The sequence below is a fragment of the Scomber japonicus genome, chromosome 1 (assembly GCF_027409825.1).
Source record: "Scomber japonicus isolate fScoJap1 chromosome 1, fScoJap1.pri, whole genome shotgun sequence".
In the NCBI taxonomy this organism is placed as follows: Eukaryota; Metazoa; Chordata; class Actinopteri; order Scombriformes; family Scombridae; genus Scomber; species Scomber japonicus.
Genome location: NC_070578.1, coordinates 26,461,931 through 26,480,712, shown reverse-complemented (window position 1 = coordinate 26,480,712; position 18,782 = coordinate 26,461,931). Strand labels below are relative to the sequence as shown.

The 18,782-nt window shown below is 40.2% G+C and overlaps 1 protein-coding gene across 1 annotated transcript in view; it reads right to left on the bottom strand.

The window, feature by feature from the left end:
- Window positions 1–18,782, bottom strand: part of grtp1a (growth hormone regulated TBC protein 1a) — a 100,539-nt gene that overhangs the window by 42,055 nt on the left and 39,702 nt on the right. The window lies entirely within an intron of this gene.

The window sequence follows — 18,782 nt, the reverse complement described above, 5'->3', positions numbered from 1 at the left end:
TCCACTTGATCAATTAACTCAGACTGCTGAAGCCTCATATAAGCTTCAGATAAACTTTTAAATGCCCTTTTAGCACAAAATGACTGTGGATTTTGGCCCCCATCACTTACTTTGAACATGCATTTGAAGGGGATCTTTTAATACCCAGTATGAACAGAAGGAATGATTAAAGTGAGGGAAACCCCTTTCGGCGATCATATGGGCACCTGACTGATGTTTCAAGACAGACTTGAAAAACTGTGAACCTATAAACATTAGTCAAACAATTATTTCATTGTTATTCAACTATATATTTGGCAGAATGCCATCAGTCTTGTGTAACATGCATATAAATGTACAAAAAACAAAATGCAGGTAGATCAAACTACATTTACATTGACGCAATCTTTTTGTCTGTCTTATATAAATTTACTACATATTTACTGTCAGGTAAAGGTTTACTGTTTGTAAAACACATCAGCCCCCTTTATCTGAAAGAATTAAAAAAGTCTTGTGTTGTCTTTCTGGTTTTATCTCAGATATGCTTAGTGAAAAAACCCACATAATTCTCCACACTAATAAAAACACTGATGAGAAGAACGCACATAATTCAATGAAGACAGTGAAACTCTGATAAACATGATCTGATATTGGGACTTTCATTCATTTTCTGAATATACAGATACATTGGGCCAGATTAGGGTTTTTAGAGTGTCAGGTGAGCTTCTTTTCCTTTCTTTTCTCATCAGGTCATATAGAACCTGCTCTGAGTTCGCCTTGTGTCTGTACTATCATTATGGCAGTCATAAAAGCGGGTCCAAGGGCCTCAAAGCTTTCTGCTCTCTTTTCATTAAGCTTCTTCAAAAGAATGAAACAGCGTCTCTCTGGATTGCAACGTAGGCCTATCAGTCAGTTGTTTGTGACAACAGCATGTATTGAGCTTGACGACAGGGAAGCAAACAGTCAGATGTGGCAGTTGCAGAGGTGGATGAAGCCATTCACTTCTATGTGGCGATCATATTAATCACGTTCTATACATTTAAGTAAGAAAATGCATAATTTCTTACAACCCCAGCAAAGGTTTTGTGTACAGTATAAAATCTTAACCTGCTCACTCAACTGTTGCAGACGTAAAAAGTGCAATATTTTCCCAATGAAATGTGGAGTTTAACTATAAAATAACGTAACCTGTAAGTACTCAAGTGAAGCACAAATACCTTTAAATATTTATTAAAATACAGTACTTCCCACCTCTCTGACAGTGCTCTGGCCAAATTTTAGCATGTTAGAAGCATTAATCAAGTGAAACAACTAAGAAAGGTAGCGGTTTTTCTGGTGCTGCTAATGATAGCTACCATGCTTTTTGACTGTACTACTGTAAGACTACTTAAGCACCGTAGAGGAGAGCCTGCAATTTACCCATTTTTCAATGGGTTGGTAGTCAAGTCACTTGTTGGGCGATGCCTTTGATTTCACTAGATTAAGAATGTAATGAGTTGTCATTCATGTCCTTGTCAGCAACGACATTTCACTTTCTTTGTATAGCACAATACATACATTTGTACAACAGATATTGGGTTCTTGCAGGCTAAAAATAGACTGCCACAACCCAGGTCTGTCACTCAGGATGTACCGAGAGCCAAGGTCTCACACAGGTAGTGCCGTTTGCCACCACAAATGATGTCATCCCAGGACTTCAACCAACCCTTCCCTGTGAGTTTTGACGGCGGAACAATGGCAACACAGTCCTGCCCTGCCATGCTTTTGTCCCACCAGGCCATGGCGTTGTTTGGCTCCCCAGGCCTCCAGTAAGTTAACGGGTAGACGGGTCTTTTGCCATTAACCCAGAAGTGAGTGCCCTCCTTCACCATGTCTTGCAATCCGATCCACGCCGAATGGAACTTTTCTTGAGGGTTCTGTTTTGCGAACTGAAAAGCCATGGTTGTGAAGAATTCCTGGTCAGCTGCACTCAGAACGACAGCCAGATCACCCCCGAGCTCAATACACTCCAGGCGAGCATCTTCCCACTTCTTCGTTCCATGGGTCAAGTAGAAGCAGCGTGAATCGTGCTCAACCCAGCCAGGCAGGCAACGTGAGCACTCCATTGTGTCTTTGTTGCAGAAATTCCAAAGGAAGGTCAGTCTTTTAGAGAAGAGGATTGAACGCTGGTGTTGACTGTGTGCTTCCAGCTGCTTACAGGTTTCTTGTTCATTATGTAATTGCGAGCTCAACTTTTTATTTTCTGCAGATGTCTGGGTGATGGTGTGCAGCGACTCACTCAGCTGCAGGTTCAACTGTCTCTTCTCCTCTTCTACAAGGGTACACTTTTGCACGGTTGACTTTAAATGCATGTCCAAGTCTTTACACTCCACTTGCAATTGTGTTTTTTCATTCAATGTGTTCTTCAACAGCAGGCTGAGCTGTGTTTTTTCATTCGACAGCAAGGTGGAGGTTTTCTGTGAGTCATCTAACATCAGCGTCAGTCGGTGGTTCTCATCTCCCAGGAGGGCGATGTTTTCTTGAGCAGAGGTCAGAAATTGCTTCAGCTCATTTTTTTCTAGTTGGAGCTGGTTGGAGGTTTGTTGTCTATCATCTAATTGCAATCTCAATTCTGTATTTTCTGCAGATGCCTGTGTGATGGTGTGCAGCGACTCACTCAGCTGCAGGTTCAACTGTCTCTTCTCCTCTTCTACAAGGGTACACTTTTGCACGGTTGACTTTAAATGCATGTCCAAGTCTTTACACTCCACTTGCAATTGTGTTTTTTCATTCAATGTGTTCTTCAACAGCAGGCTGAGCTGTGTTTTTTCATTCGACAGCAAGGTGGAGGTTTTCCGTGAGTCATCTAACATCAGCGTCAGTCGGTGGTTCTCATCTCCCAGGAGGGCGATGTTTTCTTGAGCGGAGGTCAGAAATTGCTTCAGCTCATTTTTTTCTAGTTGGAGCTGGTTGGAGGTTTGTTGTCTATCATCTAATTGCAATCTCAACTCTGTATTTTCTGCAGATGCCTGTGTGATGGTGTGCAGCGACTCACTCAGCTGCAGGTTCAACTGTCTCTTCTCCTCTTCTACAAGGGTACACTTTTGCACGGTTGACTTTAAATGCATGTCCAAGTCTTTACACTCCACTTGCAATTGTGTTTTTTCATTCAATGTGTTCTTCAACAGCAGGCTGAGCTGTGTTTTTTCATTCGACAGCAAGGTGGAGGTTTTCCGTGAGTCATCTAACATCAGCGTCAGTCGGTGGTTCTCATCTCCCAGGAGGGCGATGTTTTCTTGAGCGGAGGTCAGAAATTGCTTCAGCTCATTTTTTTCTAGTTGGAGCTGGTTGGAGGTTTGTTGTCTATCATCTAATTGCAATCTCAACTCTGTATTTTCTGCAGATGCCTGTGTGATGGTGTGCAGCGACTCACTCAGCTGCAGGTTCAACTGTCTCTTCTCCTCTTCTACAAGGGTACACTTTTGCACGGTTGACTTTAAAAGCATGTCCAAGTCTTTACACTCCACTTGCAATTGTGTTTTTTCATTCAATGTGTTCTTCAACAGCAGGCTGAGCTGTGTTTTTTCATTCGACAGCAAGGTGGAGTTGTTCAGTGAGTCATCTAACATCAGCGTCAGTCGGTGGTTCTCATCTCCCAGGAGGGCGATGTTTTGTTGAGCGGAGGTCAGAAATTGCTTCAGCTCATTTTTTTCTAGTTGGAGCTGGTTGGAGGTTTGTTGTCTATCATCTAATTGCAATCTCAACTCTGTATTTTCTGCAGATGCCTGTGTGATGGTGTGCAGCGACTCACTCAGCTGCAGGTTCAACTGTCTCTTCTCCTCTTCTACAAGGGTACACTTTTGCAGGGTTGACTTTAAATGCATGTCCAAGTCTTTATACTCCACTTGCAATTGTGTTTTTTCATTCAATGTGTTCTTCAACAGCAGGCTGAGCTGTGTTTTTTCATTCGACAGCAAGGTGGAGTTGTTCCGTGAGTCATCTAACATCAGCGTCAGTCGGTGGTTCTCATCTCCCAGGAGGGCGATGTTTTGTTGAGCGGAGGTCAGAAATTGCTTCAGCTCATTTTTTTCTAGTTGGAGCTGGTTGGAGGTTTGTTGTCTATCATCTAATTGCAATCTCAACTCTGTATTTTCTGCAGATGCCTGTGTGATGGTGTGCAGCGACTCACTCAGCTGCAGGTTCAACTGTCTCTTCTCCTCTTCTACAAGGGTACACTTTTGCAGGGTTGACTTTAAATGCATGTCCAAGTCTTTACACTCCACTTGCAATTGTGTTTTTTCATTCAATGTGTTCTTCAACAGCAGGCTGAGATGTGTTTTTTCATTCGACAGCAAGGTGGAGTTGTTCCGTGAGTCATCTAACATCAGCGTCAGTCGGTGGTTCTCATCTCCCAGGAGGGCGATGTTTTGTTGAGCGGAGGTCAGAAATTGCTTCAGCTCATTTTTTTCTAGTTGGAGCTGGTTGGAGGTTTGTTGTCTATCATCTAATTGCAATCTCAACTCTGTATTTTCTGCAGATGCCTGTGTGATGGTGTGCAGCGACTCACTCAGCTGCAGGTTCAACTGTCTCTTCTCCTCTTCTACAAGGGTACACTTTTGCAGGGTTGACGTTAAATGCATGTCCAAGTCTTTACACTCCACTTGCAATTGTGTTTTTTCATTCAATGTGTTCTTCAACAGCAGGCTGAGCTGTGTTTTTTCATTCGACAGCAAGGTGGAGTTGTTCAGTGAGTCATCTAACATCAGCGTCAGTCGGTGGTTCTCATCTCCCAGGAGGGCGATGTTTTGTTGAGCGGAGGTCAGAAATTGCTTCAGCTCATTTTTTTCTAGTTGGAGCTGGTTGGAGGTTTGTTGTCTATCATCTAATTGCAATCTCAACTCTGTATTTTCTGCAGATGCCTGTGTGATGGTGTGCAGCGACTCACTCAGCTGCAGGTTCAACTGTCTCTTCTCCTCTTCTACAAGGGTACACTTTTGCAGGGTTGAATTTAGATGCACATTCAGCTCTTTGCACTTCACTTGTAATTGTGCTTTTTCGTTCAATGTGTTCTTCAAGAGCAGCGTCAGTTGGTGGTTCTCATTTCCCAGGAGGGTGACGTATTCATAGGTGGAGTTCATGTCATTGTTTTGTATCTGCAGCTGCTTACAGATTTTTTGTTCATTATCTAATTGCAAGCTCAACAATTTATTTTCTGCAGATGCCTGTGTGATGGTGTGCAGCGACTCACTCAGCTGCAGGTTCAACTGTCTGTTGTCCTCTTCTACAATGGTACACTTTTGCAGGGTTGAATTTAAAAGTATGTTCAAGTCTTTACACTCCACTTGCAATTGTGTTTTTTCATTCAATGTGTTCTTCAACAGCAGGCTGAGCTGTGTTTTTTCATTCGACAGCAAGGTGGAGTTGTACAGTGAGTCATCTAACATCAGCGTCAGTCGGTGGTTCTCATCTCCCAGGAGGGTGATGTTTTGATGAGCGGAAGTCAGAAATTGCTTCAGCTCATTTTTTTCTAGTTGGAGCTGGTTGGAGGTTTGTTGTCCATCATCTAATTGCAATCTCAACTTTGTATTTTCTGCAGATGCCTGTGTGATGGTGTGCAGCGACTCATTCAGCTGCAGGTTCAACTGTCTCTTCTCCTCTTCTACAAGGGTACACTTTTGCAGGGTTGAATTTAAAAGTATGTCCAAGTCTTTACACTCCACTTGCAATTGTGTTTTTTCATGAATTGTGTTCTTCAAGAGCAGGCTGAGCTGTGTTTTTTCATTCAACAGCAAGGTGGAGTTGTACAGTGTGTCATTTAACACCAGCGTCAGTCGGTGGTTCTCATCTCCCAGGAGGGTGATGTTTTGATGAGCGGAGGTCAGAAATTGATTCAGCTCATTTTTTTCTATTTGGAGCTGGTTGGAGGTTTGTTGTCTATCATCTAATTGTAAGCTCAACTTTGTATTTTCTGCAGATGCCTGTGTGATGGTGTGCAGCGACTCGTTCAGCTGCAGGTTCAACCGTCTGTTCTCCTCTTCTACAAGGGTACACTTTTGCAGGGTTGAATTTAGATGCACATTCAGCTCTTTGCACTCCACTTGCAATTGTGTTTTTTCGTTCAATGTGTTCTTCAAGAGCAGCGTCAGTTGGTGGTTCTCATTTCCCAGGAGGGTGACGTTTTCATAGGTGGAGTTCATGTCATTGTTTTGTATTTGCAGCTGCTTACAGATTTTTTGTTCATTATCTAATTGCAAGCTCAACAATTTATTTTCTGCAGATGTCAGGGTGATAGTGCGCAGCGACTTGTTGAGCTGCAGATTCAACTGTCTGTTGTCCTCTTCTACAATGGTACACTTTTGCAGGGTTGAATTTAAAAGTATGTTCAAGTCTTTACACTCCACTTGCAATTGTGTTTTTTCATGAATTGTGTTCTTCAAGAGCAGGCTGAGCTGTGTTTTTTCATTCAACAGCAAGGTGGAGTTGTACAGTGTGTCATTTAACACCAGCGTCAGTCGGTGGTTCTCATCTCCCAGGAGGGTGATGTTTTGATGAGCGGAGGTCAGAAATTGCTTTAGCTCATTTTTTTCTATTTGGAGCTGGTTGGAGGTTTGTTGTCTATCATCTAGTTTTAAGCTCAACTTTGTATTTTCTGCAGATGCCTGTGTGATGGTGTGCAGCGACTCGTTCAGCTGCAGGTTCAACCGCCTGTTCTCCTCTTCTACAAGGGTACACTTTTGCAGGGTTGAATTTAGATGCACATTCAGCTCTTTGCACTCCACTTGCAATTGTGTTTTTTCGTTCAATGTGTTCTTCAAGAGCAGCGTCAGTTGGTGGTTCTCATTTCCCAGGAGGGTGACGTTTTCATAGGTGGAGTTCATGTCATTGTTTTGTATTTGCAGCTGCTTACAGATTTTTTGTTCATTATCTAATTGCAAGCTCAACAATTTATTTTCTGCAGATGTCAGGGTGATGGTGTGCAGCGACTCGTTCAGCTGCAGGTTCAACCGCCTGTTCTCCTCTTCTACAAGGGTACACTTTTGCAGGGTTGAATTTAGATGCACATTCAGCTCTTTGCACTCCACTTGCAATTGTGTTTTTTCGTTCAATGTGTTCTTCAAGAGCAGCGTCAGTTGGTGGTTCTCATTTCCCAGGAGGGTGACGTTTTCATAGGTGGAGTTCATGTCATTGTTTTGTATTTGCAGCTGCTTACAGATTTTTTGTTCATTATCTAATTGCAAGCTCAACAATTTATTTTCTGCAGATGTCAGGGTGATGGTGTGCAGCGACTCGTTCAGCTGCAGGTTCAACCGTCTGTTCTCCTCTTCTACAAGGGTACACTTTTGCAGGGTTGAATTTAGATGCACATTCAGCTCTTTGCACTCCACTTGCAATTGTGTTTTTTCGTTCAATGTGTTCTTCAAGAGCAGCGTCAGTTGGTGGTTCTCATTTCCCAGGAGGGTGACGTTTTCATAGGTGGAGTTCATGTCATTGTTTTGTATTTGCAGCTGCTTACAGATTTTTTGTTCATTATCTAATTGCAAGCTCAACAATTTATTTTCTGCAGATGTCAGGGTGATGGTGTGCAGCGACTCGTTCAGCTGCAGGTTCAACCGCCTGTTCTCCTCTTCTACAAGGGTACACTTTTGCAGGGTTGAATTTAGATGCACATTCAGCTCTTTGCACTCCACTTGCAATTGTGTTTTTTCGTTCAATGTGTTCTTCAAGAGCAGCGTCAGTTGGTGGTTCTCATTTCCCAGGAGGGTGACGTTTTCATAGGTGGAGTTCATGTCATTGTTTTGTATTTGCAGCTGCTTACAGATTTTTTGTTCATTATCTAATTGCAAGCTCAACAATTTATTTTCTGCAGATGTCAGGGTGATGGTGTGCAGCGACTCGTTCAGCTGCAGGTTCAACCGCCTGTTCTCCTCTTCTACAAGGGTACACTTTTGCAGGGTTGAATTTAGATGCACATTCAGCTCTTTGCACTCCACTTGCAATTGTGTTTTTTCGTTCAATGTGTTCTTCAAGAGCAGCGTCAGTTGGTGGTTCTCATTTCCCAGGAGGGTGACGTTTTCATAGGTGGAGTTCATGTCATTGTTTTGTATTTGCAGCTGCTTACAGATTTTTTGTTCATTATCTAATTGCAAGCTCAACAATTTATTTTCTGCAGATGTCAGGGTGATGGTGTGCAGCGACTCGTTCAGCTGCAGGTTCAACCGCCTGTTCTCCTCTTCTACAAGGGTACACTTTTGCAGGGTTGAATTTAGATGCACATTCAGCTCTTTGCACTCCACTTGCAATTGTGTTTTTTCGTTCAATGTGTTCTTCAAGAGCAGCGTCAGTTGGTGGTTCTCATTTCCCAGGAGGGTGACGTTTTCATAGGTGGAGTTCATGTCATTGTTTTGTATTTGCAGCTGCTTACAGATTTTTTGTTCATTATCTAATTGCAAGCTCAACAATTTATTTTCTGCAGATGTCAGGGTGATGGTGCGCAGCGACTCGTTCAGCTGCAGGTTCAACCGTCTGTTCTCCTCTTCTACAAGGGTACACTTTTGCAGGGTTGAATTTAGATGCACATTCAGCTCTTTGCACTCCACTTGCAATTGTGTTTTTTCATTCAATGTGTTCTTCAACAGCAGGCTGAGCTGTGCTTTTTCACTTGATAGCAAGGTGGAGTTGTACAGTGAGTCATCTAACATCAGCGTCAGTCGGTGGTTCTCATCTCCCAGGAGGGTGATGTTTTGATGAGCGGAGGTCAGAAATTGCTTTAGCTCATTTTTTTCTAGTTGGAGCTGGTTGGAGGTTTGTTGTCTATCATCTAATTGCAATCTCAACTTTGTATTTTCTGCAGATGCCTGTGTGATGGTGTGCAGTGACTCACTCAGCTGCAGGTTCAACCGTCTGTTCTCCTCTACTACAAGGGTACACTTTTGCAGGGTTGAATTTAAAAGCATGTCCAAGTCTTTACACTCCACTTGCAATTGTGTTTTTTCATGCAATGTGTTCTTCAAGAGCAGGCTGAGCTGTGCTTTTTCATTTGATAGCAAGGTGGAGTTGTAGTTGCAGTTTTCATAAGTCATGCTCAAACGTCGCTTCAGCTCAATGTTCTCTATTTGCAGCTTCTTGGAGATTTGTTGTCCTGTTTTGCTGCTATCTAACAGCAAGCTCAACCGTTTATTTTCTGCAGATGTCAGGGTGATGATGCGCAGCGACTCGTTCAGCAGCAGGTTCAACTGTTTGTCCCCCTCTTCTACAAGGTTCAAGTTTTGTAGAGTTGAATTTAGAAGCACAACCAGCTCTTTGCTCTCCACTTCTAATTGTGATTTGTCATCTGAAGGCAAGGTGTCATTTAACAGCAGCATCAGTCGGTGGTTCTCATTTCCCAGGAAGGTGCAGTCTTCATCAGTCGAATTCAGATGTTGCTTCAGGTCATTGTTTTGTAATTGCAGCTTCTTGGTGGTTTGCTGTTCATTGTCTAACAGAAAGCTCAACCGTTTATTTTCTGCAGATGCCAGGGTGATGATACGCAGCGACTCGTTCAGCAGCACATCCAGTTGTCTGTCCTCTTTTTCTACAAGGGTCCAGTTCTGCAGAGTTGAACTTAGAAGCACAACCAGTTCTTTGCTCTCCACTTGCAACTGTGTTTTTCCATGCACTGTGTTCTCCAAAAGTCGGCTCAGCTGTGCTTTTTCTTCTGACAGCAACGTGAAGTTGTACAGTGTGGCATTTAGCAGCAGCGTCAGTCGGTGGTTCTCATTTCCCAGGAGGTTGTAGTTTTCATAAGTCAAGCTCAGACGTCGTTTCAGCTCATTTTTTTCTATTTGCAGCTGTTTGGAGGTGTGTTGTCCATCATCTAACTGCAAGCTCAACCTTTTATTTTCTGCAGATGTCAGGGTGATGATGCGCAGCGACTCGTTCAGCAGCAGGTTCAACTGTTTGTCTCCTTCTTCTACAAGGTTAAATATTTGCAGGGTTGAATTTAGAAGCACAATCAGCTCATTACTCTCCATTTGTAACTGTGGGTTTTCATGTGATGTGTTTTTCGAGAGCAGGCTCAGCTGTGCTTTTTCATCTGACAGCAAGGTGGCGTTGTAGAGTGTGGCATTTAACATCAGCATCAGCCGGTGCTTCTCATTAACCAGGTGGGTGACATATTGATGAGTGGAGGTCAGATGTTTATTCAGTTCATTGTTTTCAGTTTGCAGCTTCTTGGAGGTTTTCTGTTCATCGTCTAACAGCAAACTTAACCTTTTATTTTCTACAGTCAGTTTGATGAAGTGCAGTGATTCGTTCAGCAGCATGTCCATTTGTCTGCTCTCCTCTTCAACAAGATTCCAGTTTTGCAGGGTTGAATTTGGAAGCACATTCAGCTCTTTGAACTTTTGGTAAGTGGAGTTCAGAAGTGCTGAACTACAATTGCAAAATTGCAACTGTGTTTTTTCATGCAAAGTGTTTTTCAAGAGCAGCCTCAACTTTGTCTTTTCATCTGAAGTCAAGGGGGAGCTGTACAGTGTGGCATTTAACAACAGCATCAGTTGGTGGTTCTCATTTCCCTGGAGGGTGCAGTTTTGATGCCTGGAGTTCAGATGTTGCTTCAGGTCATTGTTTTGTATTTGCAGCTGCTTACAGGTTTCTTGTTCATTATCTAATTGCAAGCTCAACAATTTATTTTCTGCAGATGTCAGGGTGATGGTGCGCAGCGACTTGTTGAGCTGCAGATTCAACTGTCTGTTGTCCTCTTCTACAAGGGTACACTTTTGCAGGGTTGAATTTAAAAGCATGTCCAAGTCTTTACACTCCACTTGCAATTGTGTTTTTTCATTCAATGTGTTCTTCAAGAGCAGGCTGAGCTGTGTTTTTTCATTCGACAGCAAGGTGGAGTTGTACAGTGAGTCATCTAACATCAGCGTCAGTCGGTGGTTCTCATCTCCCAGGAGGGTGATGTTTTGATGAGCGGAGGTCAGAAATTGCTTCAGCTCATTTTTTTCTAGTTGGAGCTGGTTGGAGATTTGTTGTCTATCATCTAATTGCAATCTCAACTTTTTATTTCCTGCAGATGCTTGAGTGATGGCGTGCAGCGACTCGTTGAGCTGCAGGTTCAGCTGTCTGTTCTCCTCTTCTGTAATGGTCCAGTTTTGCAGTGTTGAATTTAGAAGCACATTCAGCTCTTTACACTCCACTTGTAACTGTGTTTTTTCATTCAATGTGTTCTTCAAGAGCAGACTGAGCTGTGCTTTTTCAGCTGTCAGCAAGGTGGTGTTGTACAGGGTGTCATTTAACAGCAGTGTCAGTCGGTGGTTCTCATTTCCCAGGAGGTTGACATTTTCATAAGTGGAGCTCAGACGTTGCTTAAGTTCATTTTTTTCTATTTGGAGCTGTTTTGAGGTATGCTGTTCATTGTCTAACATTAAGCTCAACCGTTTATTTTCTGCAGATGCCAGGGTGATGATGTGCAGCGAATTGTTCAGCAGCACATCCAGTTGTCTGTCCCCCTCTTCTACAAGGGTCCAGTTTTGCAGGGTTGAATTCAGAAGCACAACTATCTCTTTGCTCTCCACTTGCAACTGTGTTTTGTCATACACTGTGCTCTCCAAAAGTCGGCTCAGCCGTGCTTTTTCATCTGACAACAAGGTGAAGTTGTACAGCGTATCATTTAGGAGCAGCATCAGTCGGTGGTTCTCATCTCCCAGGAGGGTGACGTTTTGATAAGTGGAGTTCAGAAGTTGCTTCAGCTCATTATTTTGTATTTGCAGCTGATTGGTGTTGTTCCATGCTATGAGTATCTCCTCTCTCAGACTGTAGACTTCTGCTGTCAGACTTTGCTCTTTATTCATCTTGATTAAGAGGACGCCGGTCACACCACCCAAAAGCACCATCAAAATCACAATCAGAATGGCTTGGAAACAGGACTGCAGTCTTTTTATCAAGTTGTTTTGAGCCTCTCCTCCTCCTCCTTCATTTTGAGCCTCTGTGGAATTATTTGCCAGTTCCCCATCAGTGTTTTCATGTGGAAAACTAAAAGAGAAAAAAACATATCATCATATTTCACTTGGATTTGCATTTTTATGTCAGACTTCTGTTGGTAGTTGGTGGGTACCATCACACTCTATCCCCACCCACACTACTTTCTCCTGTCATAAGTGGACAGTTAATCAAAAATATGAGAAATAAAATGTACCTTCTTTTTTCTTTTAAATCAAACACATTAGAGACCACCAGCGGACAGAGACAACAGTAAACCTATCTGTTTACCTTATTTGAATCTCCTCAGTGTCATCCACGGCTGCTCTGTCATTGTCTTCCTTTGGATTTTCTGTTTTTTCGCTGTCACTGTCGCTGTCGCTGTCGCTGTCGCTGTCGCTGTCGATGTCCTCCTTTGGATTTTCTGTTTTTTCTAAGTCGCTGTCGATGTCTTCTTTTGTTTTTTCTACTTCATTTTGAGCCTCTGTGGAATTTTTTGCCAGTTCCTCATCGGTGTTTTCATGTGGAGAACTAAAAGAGAAAAAACAGAAAGAGATTAGGAAATGTCACCGTAAAAAACAGAATCCAAATACACATAGTCAATATTTCAATTACAAAATGTTTTTTAAATGCACATTTCGTTCTCTGGCAGTTCAATACCAGGTAAGTTAAGTTGTAAACATAGTGGTGGTGGATAGTGTGTACATCCCTGGCTGGGTACAGGTACAGAAGAAAAAAACCCATAACAGAATAGGTATTGTTTTCTAGTACCCTTAAAATGATACTGATACCATTCATTTGAGTACTTCATTTGATACCCATCATGTGAATAGACGCATTAAATTGGATAAAAAGCCACCATCCTCTAAATCTTAATGATTAGATTTTTACACAAATGGATTTTGAAAGTCTTCACATTATTAAAATGTATCAATCGAAGAACACTTACATTGATTGGCTGTGAGCAAGTCCATACAAATAGTCCTATTTTCTAGCTTTGGGTGCAAAAAGGATCGATTTCAGGTATCGTTTGACAGGAGACATTTCCATACTACTTGATATCTTAAAGGTTCGACACCCAGGATGACATCTTGTTCTTTGACACTTGGATTCCTCACCTACAAAACTGATGGGACTGAAATGCTTCAAGTGGTACATTTGCCCATTATATTAGCTATTTAGTCACCTTACATAGCTTTGTGCATGTGCTTTTATGAAATTAAATTGATGTGTAAAATATTAACATATGGTTTTATACCAAAAAAGTGCATTTCCACCCACTAAAATGTTTTCATATTTCACTTGGATTTGCATTTTTATGTCAGACTTCTGTTGGTAGTTGGTGGGTACCATCACACTCTTTCCCCACCCACACTACCTTCTCCTGTCATAAGTGGACAGTTAATCAAAAATATGAGAAATAAAATATACCTTCTTTTTTTATTTATTTATTTTTTTTAAATCAAACACATTAGAGACCACCAGCGGACAGAGACAACAGTAAACCTATCTGTTTACCTTATTTGAATCTCCTCAGTGTCATCCACGGCTGCTCTGTCATTGTCTTCCTTTGGATTTTCTGTTTTTTCTAAGTCGCTGTCGATGTCCTCCTTTGGATTTTCTGTTTTTTCTAAGTCGCTGTCGATGTCCTCCTTTGGATTTTCTGTTTTTTCTAAGTCGCTGTCGATGTCTTCTTTTGTTTTTTCTACTTCATTTTGAGCCTCTGTGGAATTTTTTGCCAGTTCCTCATCGGTGTTTTCATGTGGAGAACTAAAAGAGAAAAAACAGAAAGAGATTAGGAAATGTCACCGTAAAAAACAGAATCCAAATACACATAGTCAATATTTCAATTACAAAATGTTTTTTAAATGCACATTTCGTTCTCTGGCAGTTCAATACCAGGTAAGTTAAGTTGTAAACATAGTGGTGGTGGATAGTGTGTACATCCCTGGCTGGGTACAGGTGCAGAAGAAAAAACCCCATAACAGAATAGGTATTGTTTTCTAGTACCCTTAAAATGATACTGATACCATTCATTTGAGTACTTCATTTGATACCCATCATGTGAATAGACGCATTAAATTGGATAAAAAGCCACCATCCTCTAAATCTTAATGATTAGATTTTTACACAAATGGATTTTGAAAGTCTTCACATTATTAAAATGTATCAATCGAAGAACACTTACATTGATTGGCTGTGAGCAAGTCCATACAAATAGTCCTATTTTCTAGCTTTGGGTGCAAAAAGGATTGATTTCAGGTATCGTTTGACAGGAGACATTTCCATACTACTTGATATCTTAAAGGTCCGACACCCAGGATGACATCTTTTTCTTTGACACTTGGATTCCTCACCTACAAAACTGATGGGACTGAAATGCTTCAAGTGGTACATTTGCCCATTATATTAGCTATTTAGTCACCTTACATAGCTTTGTGCATGTGCTTTTATGAAATTAAATTGATGTGTAAAATATTAACATATGGTTTTATTCCAAAAAAAGTGCATTTCCACCCACTAAAATGTTTTCATATTTCACTTGGATTTGCATTTTTATGTCAGACTTCTGTTGGTAGTTGGTGGGTACCATCACACTCTTTCCCCACCCACACTACCTTCTCCTGTCATAAGTGGACAGTTAATCAAAAATATGAGAAATAAAATATACCTTCTTTTTTTTTTAAATCAAACACATTAGAGACCATCAGTCTCATAGAGACAACAGTAAACCTATCTGTTTACCTTATTTGAATCTCCTCAGTTTCATCCACGGCTGCTCTGTCATTGTCTTCCTTTGGATTTTCTGTTTTTTCTAAGTCGCTGTCCATGTTTTCTTTTGTTTTTTTTCTTTTGTTTTTTGTTTTTTGTTATTGTTTTTTACGAGCTGCAACTTTAAACAAAATTGGTCATTGTTGGTGGCGTTTTAAAACACCACCAACAATGACAGAAGCAACCAACTAAAGTTAGCTACCGTTTGACACCCCTCCTGCCTGCTTCGCCGACCCCTTGGTTACCATGGCAACCCCTCTGCACTGGAACCACCGGCAGAGGTCACGTAGCTCACACGTTAGCGTTTGTTTTCTTATCATCTTCATCATCATCATCATCATCATCATCACATAATAATGGTACAGAGATTAGTGCACATAAGAAAGCTAGAGAGCTTGAACACCTGTGGCTGCCGGCTATGTACAGCCCATTCTCCAGTTCTGCAAGCCCAGCGGAAACGACCCCTGCACCCAGCCTTGAAAAAAGTAGCTAATTAACCCTCACAAAAAACAGCTGGTGAGTACTAATCTTGGCTTTAACACCTTGTCAATAAAGATGAAATATTTGCTTGCATTTGTTTATTGTGAGGATGCAAATAGTTGAGTACGGTCATGCCAAGACAGTAGTGTTAAAGTTAAGCTAACTTGCTAGTTGAATTTACTCAAGTACAAATCTTAGCATTGGTGGTTCTTTTTTTACTAAAATAAAAGTACCAATAAAGCAATATTTTAAAAAGTCCTGTAAAGTATTAGCAGCTAATGTACTTAAAGTATTAAAGTAAAAGTACATTTTATTATAGCTACAATCGACCCTACCTTGACCCACTACAACAGTAACAGTACTATATATTTCTCATCATTTTTGGATGTATTAGTACGTTTACATCTGGTACATTAGTCACATGTCGTCAATTATATTTAATGTATTTTGTCACTCTATTCTTTTACTTTAGGGACTTAAAGAACTTTTACTTGTAATTTAATTTGTAGTATTTTTATTAAGTGAAACAAACTGAAGGCTTCAGAAATCAGCAATCAACAAAGATTATTTTTAGATAAGCATTTATTTTTCACTACAGTAAATTACATTATCTTATTTATTTGACCAGTATATAAATATTCAAAGAGTTTGCCTTATAAGCAGTGTAAACTCTGTTCCACTCATATAAATGTGGTTACATATTTGAAATGATTTCACAGGAATAATCTGGCTACAATTATAATGACACTCCCACCAAAATGTTCACACTACTAAATAAACTGCGGTTCAGTTAAAGCAATAAGACCATAAAACAAAGGCATCACAAGCTTTCAAGTGAATTTGTGTGAACTCTCTGACTGTTAAATGATCCACTTCAAATGTGCTTTCAATGTAAAAATGATGGAGGCCAAAATCCACAATGTGTCCACACAATCTCAGCAGTCAGAGTTAGTCATATCAAGTATATATCTGAGACCTTTTCAGTCTTTTTCGCATCAAATTTCCTGTGTTTTCCCAGAAAGTGTTTCCCTGTTGACGTTGGCACTAAAAAGGTAAAAATGTCGAAAGGCTTGATTTGACGAATTTGGAAGCTTCAAATGAACGTTTGAATACATTTTTGCACAGATGGAGGACTGGATTGTGTCCTCCATCATTTACATTATTAGTGCATTATGGAGAGATTGTCCAACGGTCAGTATGAACAGGAGGAATGATTACAGCAAGAAAAACATTTTTCAATGTTCATTTGGGCTCCTAACTGAAGGTGATTAGTTGACTATTTTTTGGAAATGATCTTTCCATGTTACCATGGTCATGTTTCATTTTTACATGTAGGGGGGGGGGGGGGGGGGGGGTTTGCAACCTAAATACTACAATACATCCAACAAGCTTGCAGCCAGCACTCATGAGACAAGAGTACATCAGACCTGTTTTATTGCTGTAATCCATGATTTGATTCACATTGAGAGGGAAGTTAATTGGTATTCAATTAAATGCCAAAGTTAATTTAGCAACACTCGTTAACATTCCCTTGATTATAGTTTTTTGTCACAGCTAAGCCCACAGGCAGGACCTTCACAGTCAAACACTATTATAAAAGAGAAAAACACATTATGTGTAACAGCAGTCATACACATGTCAATTTTAGGTGTGAATTATGAGTTTGAGACTTCAGGACCTGATATACAGTTTCATGTTTATTAAAATTGGACGGATTTACAGTTTGTACACTCCATCCACATTGGTATTGATTTAGAAAGCAAGAAACAGGTACAAATGCAGTATATACATACCAGTATACATATATTTATGAAATACAATAGCTTTTTTTCCACGCAACTGTATCGTTTTTTTGTTTTTTTTATTATTGTCGTCATGGTTGGGCGGGGCTTTTTAAGCAAGCTACACTTAAATAGTTCAGACAGAGAGATGCTGTGCAGTAAGCTGTGAATTTCTGTCATGGAAAGTGAGTCAAACCTACAGTATCTACAATATACTGATCTTCATGTTAGAAAAATAGTCCCACGTTTGCACAAACTTCCCCACATAAATTACAGAAGGCGAGCGTTGACAGCACAGGCACCAGAGGACCAAGCAAAACCCACAACAATGATGTGATTAGTTTGAACAATTTGGGAATTAGTTACAAATAAACAACTGAGGAGACAAAGTTTGCTGATAGTTTGGTTTTTGTTACGTAAGAAATTTGAGTCCATGAAGTCGTGATTTGGAATTCCTTTTTTCTCCATTTTTCTCTCTCAGAAACCAGTTTATGTTTTACGAGAATCAAACCTTCTGATATTAGACAAGTTAAGACCGTTTAAATCACTCATTTTTAGAACTGTAAATTATCTTCAGTGAACGATAGACCGCAGCACATATCTTGGATGACTGAAAAGTGTTAAATATTAAAAACAACAACATGGAAGTACACAAACATTTTACTTTATAAAGAGTGCATTTTGTGTACGGCAGCTTTACATAACCACATTTAGAGTTTTTGTTGTTGTTTTCTTTATTTTTTAATAACTTAATAACCTGGAATTCATGCACCTCCGGCTACCTTGAGGAGCACGTTTTTTTTTCCAAGAATGATGTTGGTAAACTTAAACCACTTTTTCAGCACAGCATCACCTCCATCAGGTAGGATGTCCCTGATTTCTTTCTGATGTGACTTTTAAGACAATGCAGCAACACAAACACATAATGCAGCCTGTTGTTAGATAACTCAGAGTGGGAGAAACATTTAAAAAAAAAAAAAAAAAAAAAAAAAAAAAAAAAAAAGTCCACACTGCAGTTTATCGTAATTTGACACAAACACAAACTTTGGAAAGCATTCAAGGACAAAGTGGCGCTCTGATCTGACAAGCCTGTGAAGAATTACAGGGCTACCTTAGAATAAAATACATTGATTTACGTTTCTTTTCAGTTTTTGAGAGAGGTGTTATGGTAAGAAGGTTAAAGTCGCAACTCCAGCACTACAGCAGCTGTGAAAGCTGATCTATCAAACCCTGAGTTGTTCTTTACCAATCAAAGCAGAGGACGCTATGTTTTTAAAAAACATTTTAATACTTGCTGTTCAATGACCTATTGGATTTAATCTGGTCAGCACTGAGATTTTCCTTTACAGTTATTTCTTATTTATGATAATTTGATGTGATCACAGTCAGAATATGGTAAAAACAAAACATCCTCATCAAACACATACTGTAATTTGGAGGTTTCCACTCATATAGTGTTTAATGGAACAGTGGATGCAGTGAGTTTACATTGACTGAACCAGAGTAGATTATCTGTTTAAACCATGCTGTATTAGTGGAAATGGTGGATAGAAAAAATAAGTAATAAAATAGTACAGGTTAGGAGGAGGATTGGTAATTTCACCAGTAAATCACATTCATTTAATTTTACACATTACTGCCATCTTGTGATTAAAGTTTTTTTTTTTTTTTTAAATGTGAAATAAGTTTTAAAAAAATTTAAATAAATTAACCACAGTTGGAAATAACTGAAATTAGTTTTTGTAGGAGCGTAATTCAAATTAACTTTATCTATATCGCTGAACGTACTCGAAATAACAAACACCGAAAATGGATTTATGACTGCAGGCA